The 14,029-nt window shown below is 43.1% G+C and overlaps 1 long non-coding RNA gene across 1 annotated transcript; it reads left to right on the forward strand.

The window, feature by feature from the left end:
• Positions 1-617: 617 nt before the first annotated feature.
• Positions 618-12,952, forward strand: LOC125946701 (uncharacterized). The gene is made up of 3 exons (XR_007467793.1): positions 618-697; positions 5,665-5,712; positions 12,794-12,952. It is a non-coding gene; the product is annotated as an uncharacterized LOC125946701 (long non-coding RNA).
• Positions 12,953-14,029: the final 1,077 nt, after the last annotated feature.

A 14,029-nucleotide genomic window follows, 5' to 3' on the forward strand; every position in this document is an offset into this window, starting at 1 on the left:
GCGTGACGTGTTTTTATTGCATCCGCAAGGGCGTTAATAGCATCGAAACCTTGTTACAGAATAACAGACAAGTTTGTCTGGTATAGTATCCTTTTCTTATTCCTTGACCCTACGTGTGGAACGCGGGGCCACCATTGTCGAGCAAACTACAAAATTCTGCAACAAATTGCACACTCCTACATCTTATTATTCCTTATGAACCATTCTTCGCGGAATTTCAAAGAAGATAGGTAATTAGCAACAAAGAAGCTTGGTTTTAAATATTTGAAGGTTTCTTGGGAGGCCCCAATGTATACATAATTTTTGTTCATGGCAGATTTACGTTGAAGTGCAATAATAAATGTCGCTTTTGAACTGATGCTCACAAAGAATAATGGTTTAATGGTTTTAAGTTGTCTCATAGTTCTCAGATTTATTCCCATTAGTGAATAAATATACAGTGAGTAAGCACGTGCGTGATTAGCCCTCATTTTCTATGCACATATGTCAATAACACAAGAATTCAAACACAATAAAGACCCAGCAGTTCATCACTAATTAGACTGTATAAGCCAGCCCTAATGCCTTGGATATAAAAGCACCATGGGAAACTCAAAAATGCTGAGTAAATGTAACGGGATCAAGTCGGCCAACGCTATATCCGCGATGAACGTTTCGTATACAATTTTTATTGGGCTGAGTGTTGTTTTCGTGCAAGGTAAGTTGGGTATATTGGATGTAGTGTCACCATAAGTTAAAGTAAGTGAAAACAAGGTGACAAATATGTTAGCGTAGGCTATGTCTTCCGGATGTGTATGTGCTAAGAGAAAAAAATTTAGTACTATTCTTCAATCACTGATTATTTCAAACATCATGAATGGTGAATAGCCATTTGCTGAATTCCTCACATCACCTTGATATTGGTGCTCGGTCGGTAGCAGGGTAACATAGTGTAGCACGTAGAACACGTGAGCGGAATTTTAATATAATAATTGTCCCCATCAGTGTGCACGCATATCTGATCTTTTGTTGCTATTTTTTGCGAATAATATATGTAATTTGACAGTTAATTGCAGCTACGAAAATCGGATAGACCGTTTTGTGGACAAAGCCTCAGTAGGCTACACGAAAAATCTTGGGTGTTCTGCTGTGGTATATGGGTATTAGGGTGCAGAATTGATCCAACCAATCACATGACTGACATGTGTGCTAGGATTACAAAGCTTTCATTCTTACCTTATATAACAGCTAGGCCGGGTCCTACGATGTAATCTTGCAGTCGTGATTTTTCCTTATTCGTTGTGTGATTGCCGTGGTCAAAGATGGTGGACGCCCGTTCGAATCCCTCAGTCATGCTGCCTGAGTCTCCTTCGGATATCCTTGCGCCATTCCTTAACCCTACGTGTAGAACGCGGGGTCACCATTGTCGAGCAAACTACAAAATTCTGCAACAAATTGCACACTCCTACATCTTATTATTCCTTATGAGCCCAGGTTTCAGTTTATTTCATTTTACCTCCTATGGATGAGTTATCTTTCACGAACGCGACCACTTCCGCTTGGGTCGAAAAACGCACTGCCGGGCAATGTCTCTCGGGACTCCGAGCGAGAGACTAAATGTAGTCCTGATTGCGGGATGCGTGGATCGAAAACAGCTCCATCTGTGCACGTGACTAATGCGTCAATAAGTATTTGCTTTGTGTTCTTCGCATCGATACCAAATTAAAGCGCGTTGATTGGCGGTTGCAAAGAGATTCGTCGATAATGGTAATATTCGTTTTCAGTCATTGAGTTCTAGCAAGCGACCGCCTAGGCTAATCGAACTTATAGACGTTTCATGTCAAAGATATAAGTTCGGGAAGGTCACCATCGTCCTCGATGTTAGCATTAAAAATTTATTAATGAGTGAACAATAGTTCAAAATGCGTACGCCAGGATATAATACAGAACAGTATACCTATTGCCATATGGCTGCAATTGATTATACGGAGGGATCATTTTTAAGTTTTGCTGAAATATTGAAAATCGGCTTTGGCCGATAGCACGATTCTGGTCATATTTCTGGAATATTTGAAGCAGCATACGTTACCGTGAAAAATCAGAACATATATTAAAATTAATAACAGGAATTGACTATACCTTCTTAAGTATTCACTTTACGGGACATATGGCAATTTACGGATCGTATCGAGTGAATTCGCAAGATGTGTACACTTGAAATTAATTTCCTATATGAAACCATTTTCGAGGTACAATTTCCCAAAGCGTGCGATGGAATGCATAGGTGTTCCAGCTACATTTGTGCTTCAATGCATCAAATAACGTTTTATAATGTAAGTAGAAGAGTTATATGGCGCATATCTCCCTACGGGTGTCATTTTGGGAGTTAATTGCGAGTGGATATGCCTCGCAATCTCACCAGATACAATTCGTAAATCACAATATGTACCGGAAAGTAGGCAATATGGAAGTTGATCCCCGATTTTTTTTATTACTTGAATATGTGTATGCGTTTCAATTTCTCATTTATGTCCTCATTTTTGAATAATTTAACATAAAGACTAGAAGTATAGTATCTGTCACAGACAATTTTTACTTTCCATAAAACTTCATAATGATCCCACCGTATATACAGTAGACCCATCGAGACGCTAGTCTTGTCGGTGGTCTGTATATATATATATATATATATATATATATATATATATCAATTGAGGCCCATTAACTAAAGTTTGTGTTTCACATACCAGACAAGAATACTCAGAGAACACCATGATCTAAGTAGGCCTATCAGTATCAAAGAATATTGATTTTCTTTTTCTGTCCGAGAGTGATGGGTAAAATAGGCTGCCACGCCTCCAAGGATGTTGCATTTCGCTTTGCAGTACTGGAAAACAATTGTTTTATTTCGTCACCAAAATCCGCGATGTATGTTGAATGGCAAAGTCATTAGTCGAGTCTGACAACCATCTTAATTTTCTTTTACCCACCAATTCATATAAATATGTATTTTAAAGCACTTTCCTCCCTTGCGCAAAGCTTTTTTTTTTTTTTTGACGTCCGTATGTTGTAAGAGATAGTGGCGGCCGTTTGTGTGCGCTAATCATACAGTTTATTTCGTAAACAAGCAATCACGCAACCATTTCCTCGTATTTGGCAATTTGCAGCAGTACTTGCCACTCTATTTTAGGCTCAAAGATAAACTACCATAAATACAATCATACCAGCTCAATGGAACATATGCGGAAGCATTTCCTATCATGCGTGCTTTGAAATAGTACGTCAAACTGCCTGTCGAAAATAAATGATAATGCATTTAGTTTCCTTAGTTAGGAGTCGTGAAGAGCAAGGGAAGTTTCTTGTTGCTGGAGTGTTTCTTCTACTTTTGAAGAAAAGCTGCTATTATCAACACAAACATGGGACACCACAAATATATACACATACAGATAAGTTCAAATGCGATGTATAAAGACTGACGCGGAGGTCCCTACGCGCGTGTTTCTACTGAAACGAATATAACACCATGCTGAAAATTGAATGTGATGTTCCATTTGATAATTATGGTGCATATGCAATAATAACAGCGTCCTGTTAAATTAGACGCATTCCGATAATATGTCTAGATTGTAGAGTTCTTATGCAGATGAAGGAGCAGCAAATTATTGGAAAATTTCCGGCAGAACGCAGCTCACGATAGCTGTCGACGGTAATGTAAATAGCATGCAAGCCCTGCAGTTACACACAGTATTGCTGCAGACACCTTTATTCAGAATCCGTACTGGTCATTCTGACGCTCTCATTACTTGGGCGTTCCCACCATTTCCACAAATCCGACACTTATGTTGAAATCTGTGTTAAGCTGTTAAGCGAGGTTTCCATTGATGTTTGCGCATATCATGTAGATGTTATGCAAACCGCAACGCTAATAACGGAAATTATTGTACAAAATGGCGCAAATAGCGTTTATTTGCACACTTCTCTGTAGCCGACTTCCTCAATTTTCTGTTGCCAAGTTCTTCACTTCTGTGAAGCTCAACTCTACTGGTTCAGTGCGCGCTCAAGCAACACAAGCAGGACAAGAGGCAACAAGCACCAGCGTATCTCAGTGCACGCTCAAATCCCAGTTTGTTAACATCAATATTTTTACATAGTTGGCTGCTTCAGTTTCCAAAGTCTTCAGTTCTTATCTATTACACTACGTTGTCTGTTCAGGTGCATACTCAATTTGTGGCATTTGCCAAGTATCGGCACCTACCTAGTAGACCATACTCGCTGACCCAGATTGCCTACCGGGGCACATGCACAGTGGCATGCAAGCTCTTGTCCTTCTTTTTTCTGCAGCATTGACCAAGGATAGCAACGGACCTAGAGGCATAAGTTGTCATTCGATAACGATTACACAGCGACACAGAACTTTTGGATAACTATTGTAACTATAGACCCGGCGTGCCACCGAGACTCTGCTTGTATTCTAGAAGCCGAACTGAGTGAAGCAGAGGTTGTGGTGTCCAGCGGAGCTGAGGCCTAGAGCAGGTTCTTCTTGCTGGAGACTTGAGCCGCGCCAGATGCACGGCGCTGCTGATGGCACATAAGCCCGGTGATGAAGATGACGTTACACTATTCTAAAAATGACAAGTGCATTGAAGCTGAACTAGGTGCGGTGCCCTGCGACGTTTACCGTAAATACGGAATGGTTGCTGTTATATGACGGTTGTGGATCTCACGTTTGCAGTAAGTTCGATTTGTCCGTGTGCACTAACATGAATGCTTTATATCCATAGTGGATACATATATTCTAGTGGAGCCACAATGCATTGACAAACTCTCACTTTACAATTGAACGTGCCATTCGATCTGCCCGTGAAGTAGAAACAGCTGAGTGTTCTTTATGAGGCCTTCCAGGCTCATACTTGAAGCACCCGATGTTTTGAAGAATGCGTTATACCTTTCCGTAGATTTGTAATACCTTATGATGGGTAGGTTTCTTGCAAGGAGGAGCGTTTTCTGGGTCACGTTTGCTGGAGAGGCACTAGCGGCTCGCATTTAGAATAACATGAAGCTGGCTAGCGTTGTAGACGCGGATGAAGGCCAAGAAAAGGTATCTGTCCTATGTCTTGCCACACGGAGCTACATGCACCAACTGAGGTACTGCATGTGTCCGCGATGCTATCATTGGTGTCTGAGAGATTGCAACTAATGGAAGGTGTAAGGCATAAGGGGTGTTGTCGCATTGAAGCCGCTGCATGAGCAGGCCTATGATATTAAGGATGTGTAACCAAGCCGAGTTATTGTCACGTTAGCAAATAATGTACGGTCTAATTAGGTGGTTAGTTTCCTACTCGTGTTTCTTTTTCACCTCCGCTCTGTTCAACATTTTTCATGAAGGATATTTCAGACATTAGGAATATTGCACGAATAAATATGACTGTGCCATATATTAACGCATGAAATCTTACGCTCCCTTGGAGTTATTGTCGGAAAGTTTGCACAAAACGATGAAAAAAATGGTCTCAAATTGAAACTGTGAACTTAACATCAGATGGGACGAGATCTCTTAGGGCATCATGTTAATTATGTTCAGTATTAAATAATACCAAAATCAGGACATGGAAGATTCGCATAACTATCGTTGTATGTTGTTGCTCATTCGAGAACCAATCTGATATTTTATTTGCTAATTTACAGGTTACGCACCAAAAGGCGAAGGCTACGGGGCTGAAAAGAAAATAGCAGGTGATACTTAAGATATAACTCTTTGAAATGTTTCTGTTTGACAAAATTTTTTCTTCTCTTATAAAAAAAACAGGCATCGCAGAGACAATACTCTCATGAGGGTTACTTTTGCTCAAGCCATGCAATTCGCATCAAAATACTGAAAAAAATTTTTATTCGTTTTATAATTTGACAATATAAACATATTCAATTATCGCTTTTAGATCGATCCACTCAGAGCCGCGGAGTTGTACACATCAGCAGCTTCTTCATTTTAAAAATAATTTTATGTGCTTGTCAACGTAACACAATGTGGTATTGCACTGATGGAGTTGGGGTACATGCCGTGTTATACACCGTACTGCCAGAGTACCAAAACAAAGTGTGGTAGGCTGATGGACACGGTCATTGTGATGAAATTGTAGAAAGCAGAAAGCAAAAACAAGAGGTGAGAGACCAAGAGATTAACCATAATTATTGGCCATTTGGCTATTCTGCACAAGAGGATGGGGCAAGAGAAGAAAATATGTACATAATCGAAGAGACGGTCAATCGTAAGTCAACACGCTTTTTTATCCGTCCCGATTTTCTAAAAACACATTAGCGCTTTTGAAGCAGTTCAGGGTGATGGCTGGGACCAGGGCACGTCTAGAGGGCAGCAAAGGCCATTCGTGCCTGTATCAGCGGGTGGAGACGAATATTCGGCGTCTGCTCTCACTGACCTTGAATTCGCTGTAGCTGTGCTTACTGTCCTCGCTGCGGACACAGGCAGAGGGGGTAGTAGCGACTCCGCCGCACTATGCAACTCTTCAGAAGTGGCTCGGTGTGACTTCTTTCGCGAGCGCTGCTTACTTCGGTGAACAGATTGAGCATCCTCTCTACGGTAAGATTTGTCTCTTGCCATTTTTCGAAGAATACGAGCTTCTTCTTGCATCTATGGGCAAGCCTTCGACGTGGCTTCGTGAGTCAGGAAAGTTCAAATATATAATAGAAAATCATCACAGTCTGCGTTGTCTTGCTTTCCGTTGCAAACGCTGGCAGGTCACTTCGCTCTAGGCAAAGTGTTCCCGTGGCCTATCTTGAGACATTTTCGGCACTGAAGAGACGTCGCAACAAACGTTGAGACACGCTGTACCACGTACCCCATTTTTACTGGTGCTGGCATTGCCGAAGAAGCCTATATTCACTTGGTGCACTGGGAGTTCCCCAAGCTCTTAATCTCAAGAATGCGCACCGACGGACTCCGAAGATCCGTTAGGTCGGCCTACTTGATCTCAAGGTCCACATAGCAAATCTCAGCAGTCAATGGGTCCTTCCGATAAGCAATGAACTAGCGGACTGGCATTATACCTAACATCGCAATGGTGTTTACCTTCTCTCGTACTGCAGAATTTCTTGCGCATGTTCCGCCAGCATGTTCTTCGAGTGTTAGTCATGTTTTCGTTGATTTGCACAAAAGTAATAACCATTATAAATTACCTGCTTATGTAGTTTATGCTATTGGACGTCGGGAGTGGCACGTAAGAAAGCTTTAGGTGTTCCTGCTCAATCATTCGATGAATACTGCTCATTTCACATCCAGTGCATATATTTAAGGCCTTTCTTTTGATATTTCGGTCGTTTTCGTTCTAGGTTGGTGGTACGACGGTGGTCTCACTTAGGCAAGGCAAGGGCAGGAAACACCCTGCCAGAAAGGGTGCGTACTCTCGCTACCGAGTATCAGGGATGGGCGAGTAGAAAAGGGGGAGTGTCACCTCTCTCGCTGGCTCGTTCGTTCGCCCATTTGGGCTGTTCGCTTACACTGACAATCATTGTGGGTTGTTTCTGCATATTTTTTTCATATGGCGGCGCATGTTAGCATGTGTACTCGCTATGAGAGTCCATGGCTTTCGGCCTTTTTGCTTTGCAAGGAATCGAGCTGGTCCGAGCTTCCAAAGGCAGGTCTTCGAAAAATGGTTCATGAAGCAGACCATTCACCTAGTTAAAGGGGCCATGAGAGCATGTTCTTACGCATCCTTGTTGAAAACAATTTCACGAAAACGGTAAAAAAATTACAGCAGAACCCATCTTATGATGACAGTCGATGGTAATGCCATTAGCATATAAGTAATGTAGGGACACACCGTAAGGCTGATGTCACGTTTATTTAAAATCACTAGTGGCCATTCTGAGACTTACGTTGTTTCCGATTTTAGCGACATACACTGTCTTCGCTATCAGCCCACTTTGCTATGGCACTCGCTTGAGAAGGTGACCAATGAGCAGGACGGCATGACGATCACTGTGTGACGAAACACAGTGACGACCATGGAATTACGAAGAAAGAAGGATACCGATGAAACGTCAAAAGGGGATTGACGACTTCATGATGTCAATGAGATGACGGCTATGGCACCACGGCGACAGTATGACGTCAACCGAATGAAGATGATGGCACGACCACAACGACACAATAACGATGGTATGACATGGTATAATCGTATGACTATGGCATGACGATGGCGGCTTGACGAGAGTCGGATGAGAAAGCTAGAGTGACGATGATGGAACGACCACTGCGCCATCACAACGACGGTGTGACAAAGAATGCATGACGGCGCTTGTACGACGATGGTATGACAATAATATTGAATGAATTGGATGCCGACTAGTGTCTGACCACAATGGCGTGACGACAGCTGTATCACGACAATGGTCTGATCACAACAACGTCACGATGATTGCGTAGGGAAGACAGCATGACGAGAGTCAAACGAGGAAGCTGGATTGAGAAGAATGGAATGATCACAAAGGTATCACAACAATGGTAAAACAGCGAATGTATGAAGACTGTATGACGACAGTGGCGAGACGACGGCGGTCTGGCGACAGTCAGCTGACATAGCTTGAATGACGATGATTAAACAGTCACGATTGAAGCACAGTTATCACATACCTAATCGCCCAAGCTATTACAGAACTTGGCCCACTAGGTTGGCGTAGAAAGCGTGACGACAATGACATGACAAGTATACAATGTCGAAGGTAGAGCGACATCGTCGAAACGACCACCATGGTCTGACGACGAAGTTATGACGACGAATGCACAACGCCTGTATGACGAAGAACGCGTGATGACAACTGCGTGACGCAAGTTGGATCCCAAAGCTCGAATGACGACCATGCAATCACCACGCAAGTTGGATCCCAAAGCTCCAACTTTCAAGTTCCAAGTTCATCACGACCAAGAGCACATACCAAGAACCCCAAGTTATTAGACAACTTGGGCCACAGCGTCGGCGTAAATTGTGTGACGATGACGACGTGGCAACGACGGCAAGACCAGAGTCAGATGACGAAGCAGGAATTGATATGCTTGAATGACCACGATGTCATCACGACTATGAATACACGCCCAGTTATTCATGGTATTACACAACTGGGGCTACTGGGTCCAGTTTTGATGAGGTGACGACGACAACATGACGAGAGCCAGATTGCGAGCTGCGATGACGACGATGGAATGATCACGGCGGCCGCACGACCTCCATCACATAGCTAGTGGCCAAAGCTGATCGGCAACTTGGCCCGCTTGGTAAGCGTAAAAGGTACGATTGACAGACAGACAGACAGACAGACAGAAGGACAGACAGACAGACAGACAGACAGACAGACAGACAGACAGACAGACGACAGACAGACAGACAGACAGACAGACAGACAGACAGACAGACAGACAGACAGACAGACAGACAGACAGACAGACAGACAGAACAGACAGAAGACAGACAGACAGACAGACAGACAGACAGACAGACAGACAGACAGACAGACAGACAGACAGACAGACAGACAGACAGACAGACAGAACAGACAGACAGACAGACAGACAGACAGACAGACAGACAGACAGACAGACAGACAGACAGACAGACAGACAGACAAGACAGACAGACAGACAGACAGACAGACAGACAGACAGACAGACAGACAGACAGACAGACAGACAGACAGACAGACAGACGACAGACAGACAGACAGACAGACAGACAGACAGACAGACAGACAGACAGACAGACAGACAGACAGACAGACAGACAGACAGACAGACAGACAGACAGACAGACAGACAGACAGACAGACAGACAGACAGACAGACAGACAGACAGACAGACAGACAGACAGACAGACAGACAGACAAAAACGCTGAAAATGGCTGAACGTTCGGTTTGGCTGCTACTTCACAGGGAGAACAAATAGGGTGAACGTAGCCAAAAGACAAGCGTACATTAAGGACGATACATTAACAGCAAATGTTTGTTGAGCATAATATATGAAAGTTATATATTGAAAACATTTACTCTCGCTATGTATAATCTCCGCAGGTCAAGTTAAGCTTGAATGTTACAACCATTTAGTAGCCTCATTATTTTTCTTTGGCCGCAAGGTGGTATCGCGCGAGAAACAGCGTCGTTTGTCGTCTGCTGCATGTCCTCTGCAACTGTATGTTCACAGGGCCATTTCATTCGCCCTGCACTTAGTAAACCAGTTCCCGCCTGTTCAATGCCAGTTCGTGCTCGTGTGGAACCGGTAGGGGAGCGCCTGCACGACCGCTGCATGCACTACCTTTCTTACGAAGCCTACCATTAGAAACGAAAGTTGAAGGGCAGAAGGCGTCATGTTCAACTGCTAAAACGAACAGCGAACTGCGGCACCTCATGAAGTAGTGCAGGAAGTGCAGCTCAATCGAATGGACCTGACTCTTCCGCTGACCTGGCTATGCTCATCCACTCTTCCGTCCTGTCGTCACATAAGAACCTTCACATCGCCCCGCACGCGTCTCAATGCCAGCCTGCTTGTTGCTTTTATGGAATAACAACTATACCTGATACATCAGGAGTCCCTTTAGCCATGCTTAAGAGAACTTAAGGCGAAAGCCTTAGTCATGCTCATGACTATGAATTCTACCATGAAACTTAAGCCTCTTCTTCACTTAGTACCTCACCCGTACCCCTTCCATTGGTTTTTTAGTGTTAATCTTTTTTCGCTGAGTCATTGTCATTTTTGCTGAGCCATGCTCATGACTGAGTTCTACCATCATCCTTTAGTGTTTCCTTCACTTAGTACCCACTTCACAATGCATTTGAGTGGCTTTTGAGTGTTAATTTGTTTTCAATGAGCCATTTTCATTTTTTCTGAGTCATTGTCATGACTATGACTTCTACCATCGTCCTTTAGTGTTTCGTTCGCTCAGTACCCACATCAGAATCCATTTCAGTGGTCTTTGAGTTTTAATCTTTTTTCGCTAAGTCATTGTCATTTTTGCTTAGTCATGCTCATGACTATGACTTCTACCATCATCCTTTAGTGTTTCCTTCACCTAGTACTCACGTCACAACCCATTTCAGTGGCTTTTGACTGTTAATCTTTTTTCGCTTAGTCATTGTCATTTTTTCTGAGTCATGCTCATGACTATGACTTCTACCGTCATGCCTTAGTGTTTAGTTCCCTTAGTACCCCCGTCCGAACCCATTTCAGTGGTTTTTGAGTGTTAATGTTTTTTCGCAGGGTCATTGTCATTTTAGGCGGCTGTTTCATGACATACATGACAAGCATGTCATGACAAGAATGTCATGACATGCGTGTCATGACATGAGAATGCGGCCATTTACCGGTTGTTACTACAACTCAACTGATAGGACTTGCCGTAAAATGGAAGACGGAATGTGTGGGGCTCACTCTAATAGCTTTAACAGCTGTGAAGGCTGCGCGAAACACTGCTGCAGTAAGTGGATTAATTAATTTATACCAATGGAGCAATGTGTGAATATGGATGTGATTCATGTTATGACCTATCATTTATGTTTGTCATACACTGTTGTCATACTATGCCAATTTTGGTACTAAACGACCATGAGAGCACCAAGACGTTGGCAGCTGTTTCATGACCTACATGACACACATGTCATAATATTCACATCATGACCTATCGTTCATGTTCGTCATACACCTTTGTCATACTATGCCAGTTTTTTTAAATACCAAGTTAACCAAAATGATCATGACAGTACCAGGACGTAGGCGGCTAGATGGATGCATAAATACTATCAAAGTGGCAAATGTTCACCAAGAAATGCTTCGCATTTAATAAACAAACGCTTAGTATCTACACAACGGCTTCCTTTGAAATGGTTTTTAAATACAAAATACACACGCAGTCCTATCACGCTCATACGTACGCAAAGACGACATATGCGCATCTTGAACATGATACCATCGTGACGTTATGAGTTTGATATGATTGGCAGATAGATGCAGAAACAGGGGTATCTAACTTGTTTGCTGCAGCCTTTTATACTGGATGTAAAATACAGTCGGCCATAAATGTTCCCGGTACAAGCTGTTTGTAAAAAAAGTTGAATTCTCATGAGGACCTGCAGGAACCTTTAGGGCCTACAGAACAATCTAATAAATTGAAAACGTCATACCTTAACAAAACAGAAATTCACTTTTCTCGTAGTATTGAGTGCAGTAAACTTTTCTCATTGGCTGTACTTCAGCGCCTCTCGCCAAACCGACCGAATCTCTGCATTCGTGAAGTAATTTTTGGAACTTTACAAATGTAGGAGTACGAGGAAATGCAATGTAAGTAATGTAGGTTTCGTGAGCGTAACCTGGCAGTTTACCATTATGCCGAAGTGTTCGGGTTTTTCGTAATTTTGACATGATCTATGGATCAAACCTGTCCTACCTTTGGTGTCGCAATTACGTTGTCATACGTAAAGGGAAGTTATCGCAAACAACGCCGGCTTTTCGGGCAAGTTGTGTCCAGCGAATATATCGGCGCACTACCAGAGGATTTCATTTTCATAAAGGCACAGTGCGTTCTGGGAATACATATTTAAATATCATTGAGTATGTTACGAGTAATCATCGGAAGGAGAGTCGCCCCTTCATCAGACAACATCCTACTGAACACGAATTATTGTTCAGTCGCTCGTTAATTCTAGAAAGTATAATAACATCTTGTTCTTGTCCTCAAGCATATTCTCTCCAGTTAATGCGTTATTCCTTTGTGAATAGTATCAGTATTAGCTGAATATAAACCTTGCGATTCTCTCAGGAGGGCGTCGTTGTGATTTTCTGACAACAAGCACGGAATGCGGCCGTTTTACCGGTTGGTACTACAACTCAACTGATAGGACTTGCCGTGCAATGGAAGACGGAATGTGTGGGGCTCACTGTAATAGCTTTAAGAGCTGTGAAGACTGCCTGAAACACTGCTGCAGTAAGTTCATTATTTATATTTATACGAATGGAGCAATGTGTGAATGTAGGAATATTGATAATTGTTGGCCATGTTTTAACAACATATAAGGCTCGAATGCTGTAGTAAATGTTTAAGCGAACCTTTATAGCAGAACCTTTTGTTGGGCTAGTTGGCTCGATAGTTTTACAGGCTCACACTTTTTCGGTGGCGGTGGTAATGGTGTCGCGCGGGAAAGTGGGCCAATTCTGGTTATGGTGCAAAATGGGTACAAGCTGAATGGCCCATATCCCTGTGGGCTCGGGGACCTGTAACGCGCCCTTGAACTACCGTTGTCACACGTGGCACTCAAAGAGGCAACATCACCAGCCCTTCGCCTGTCGAGAAAGTGGGGGTACGGGAAGCTTGTCGTCCGATTCTAGCGTGAAGGTTTGCGAAGCCCAGGGGCAACATCAGCGAAACACCGCGGACCCCGATTTGCGGGAGCGCGATGATGAGGCCAAACGTCAACGAAGAGCCGCCGACCCTGAGTTTAGGGCAAGCGAAGCAGAAGTCCTGCGACAGTGTCGTCTTGCCATAAGCTTTGCTTACCGCCATTTTCTCGACAGGGGAAGGGCTGTTGATTTTTTTTTCGGAACAATGCCACTCAACAGTCGGCTGTAATTCTCGCACTCGGCATGTGATGTAAAGTGTTGTGGTCAGTCCTAACTTTCTGATTCTGCTTCAATTTATCCTTCACCTTCGCAAAGTGTTGTCGTTCTTCCTAGGTTTCTTTAATTTCTTTATTTTGGTAACGGCTTATTCAATCTATCATGTTCGTTTGTTGTTTGTAATGTTATAATGCCACATCGAGGTAGGGGCCACATCCAGTACAACGAATATCTACAAAATCAGCCAATTTATCTATCTTGGAGATCGGTTTTGAAAAGCACGTGTGGATGCAGAAAGGCGTGCGGTGGTAAGGCTACCGGAAATTCGCACCTTTCGCACCCTTTAAATGTATCTTTCTTTTTTCTCCTCCTCAAATGGGTGGGTATGGTTTCCATTTTATGAGAGAATTCCTAGCCGGTTTTTCCTGTGTCAGGCAGATGC

The sequence above is a fragment of the Dermacentor silvarum genome, chromosome 7, assembly GCF_013339745.2.
Source record: "Dermacentor silvarum isolate Dsil-2018 chromosome 7, BIME_Dsil_1.4, whole genome shotgun sequence".
Classification (NCBI taxonomy): domain Eukaryota; kingdom Metazoa; phylum Arthropoda; class Arachnida; order Ixodida; family Ixodidae; genus Dermacentor; species Dermacentor silvarum.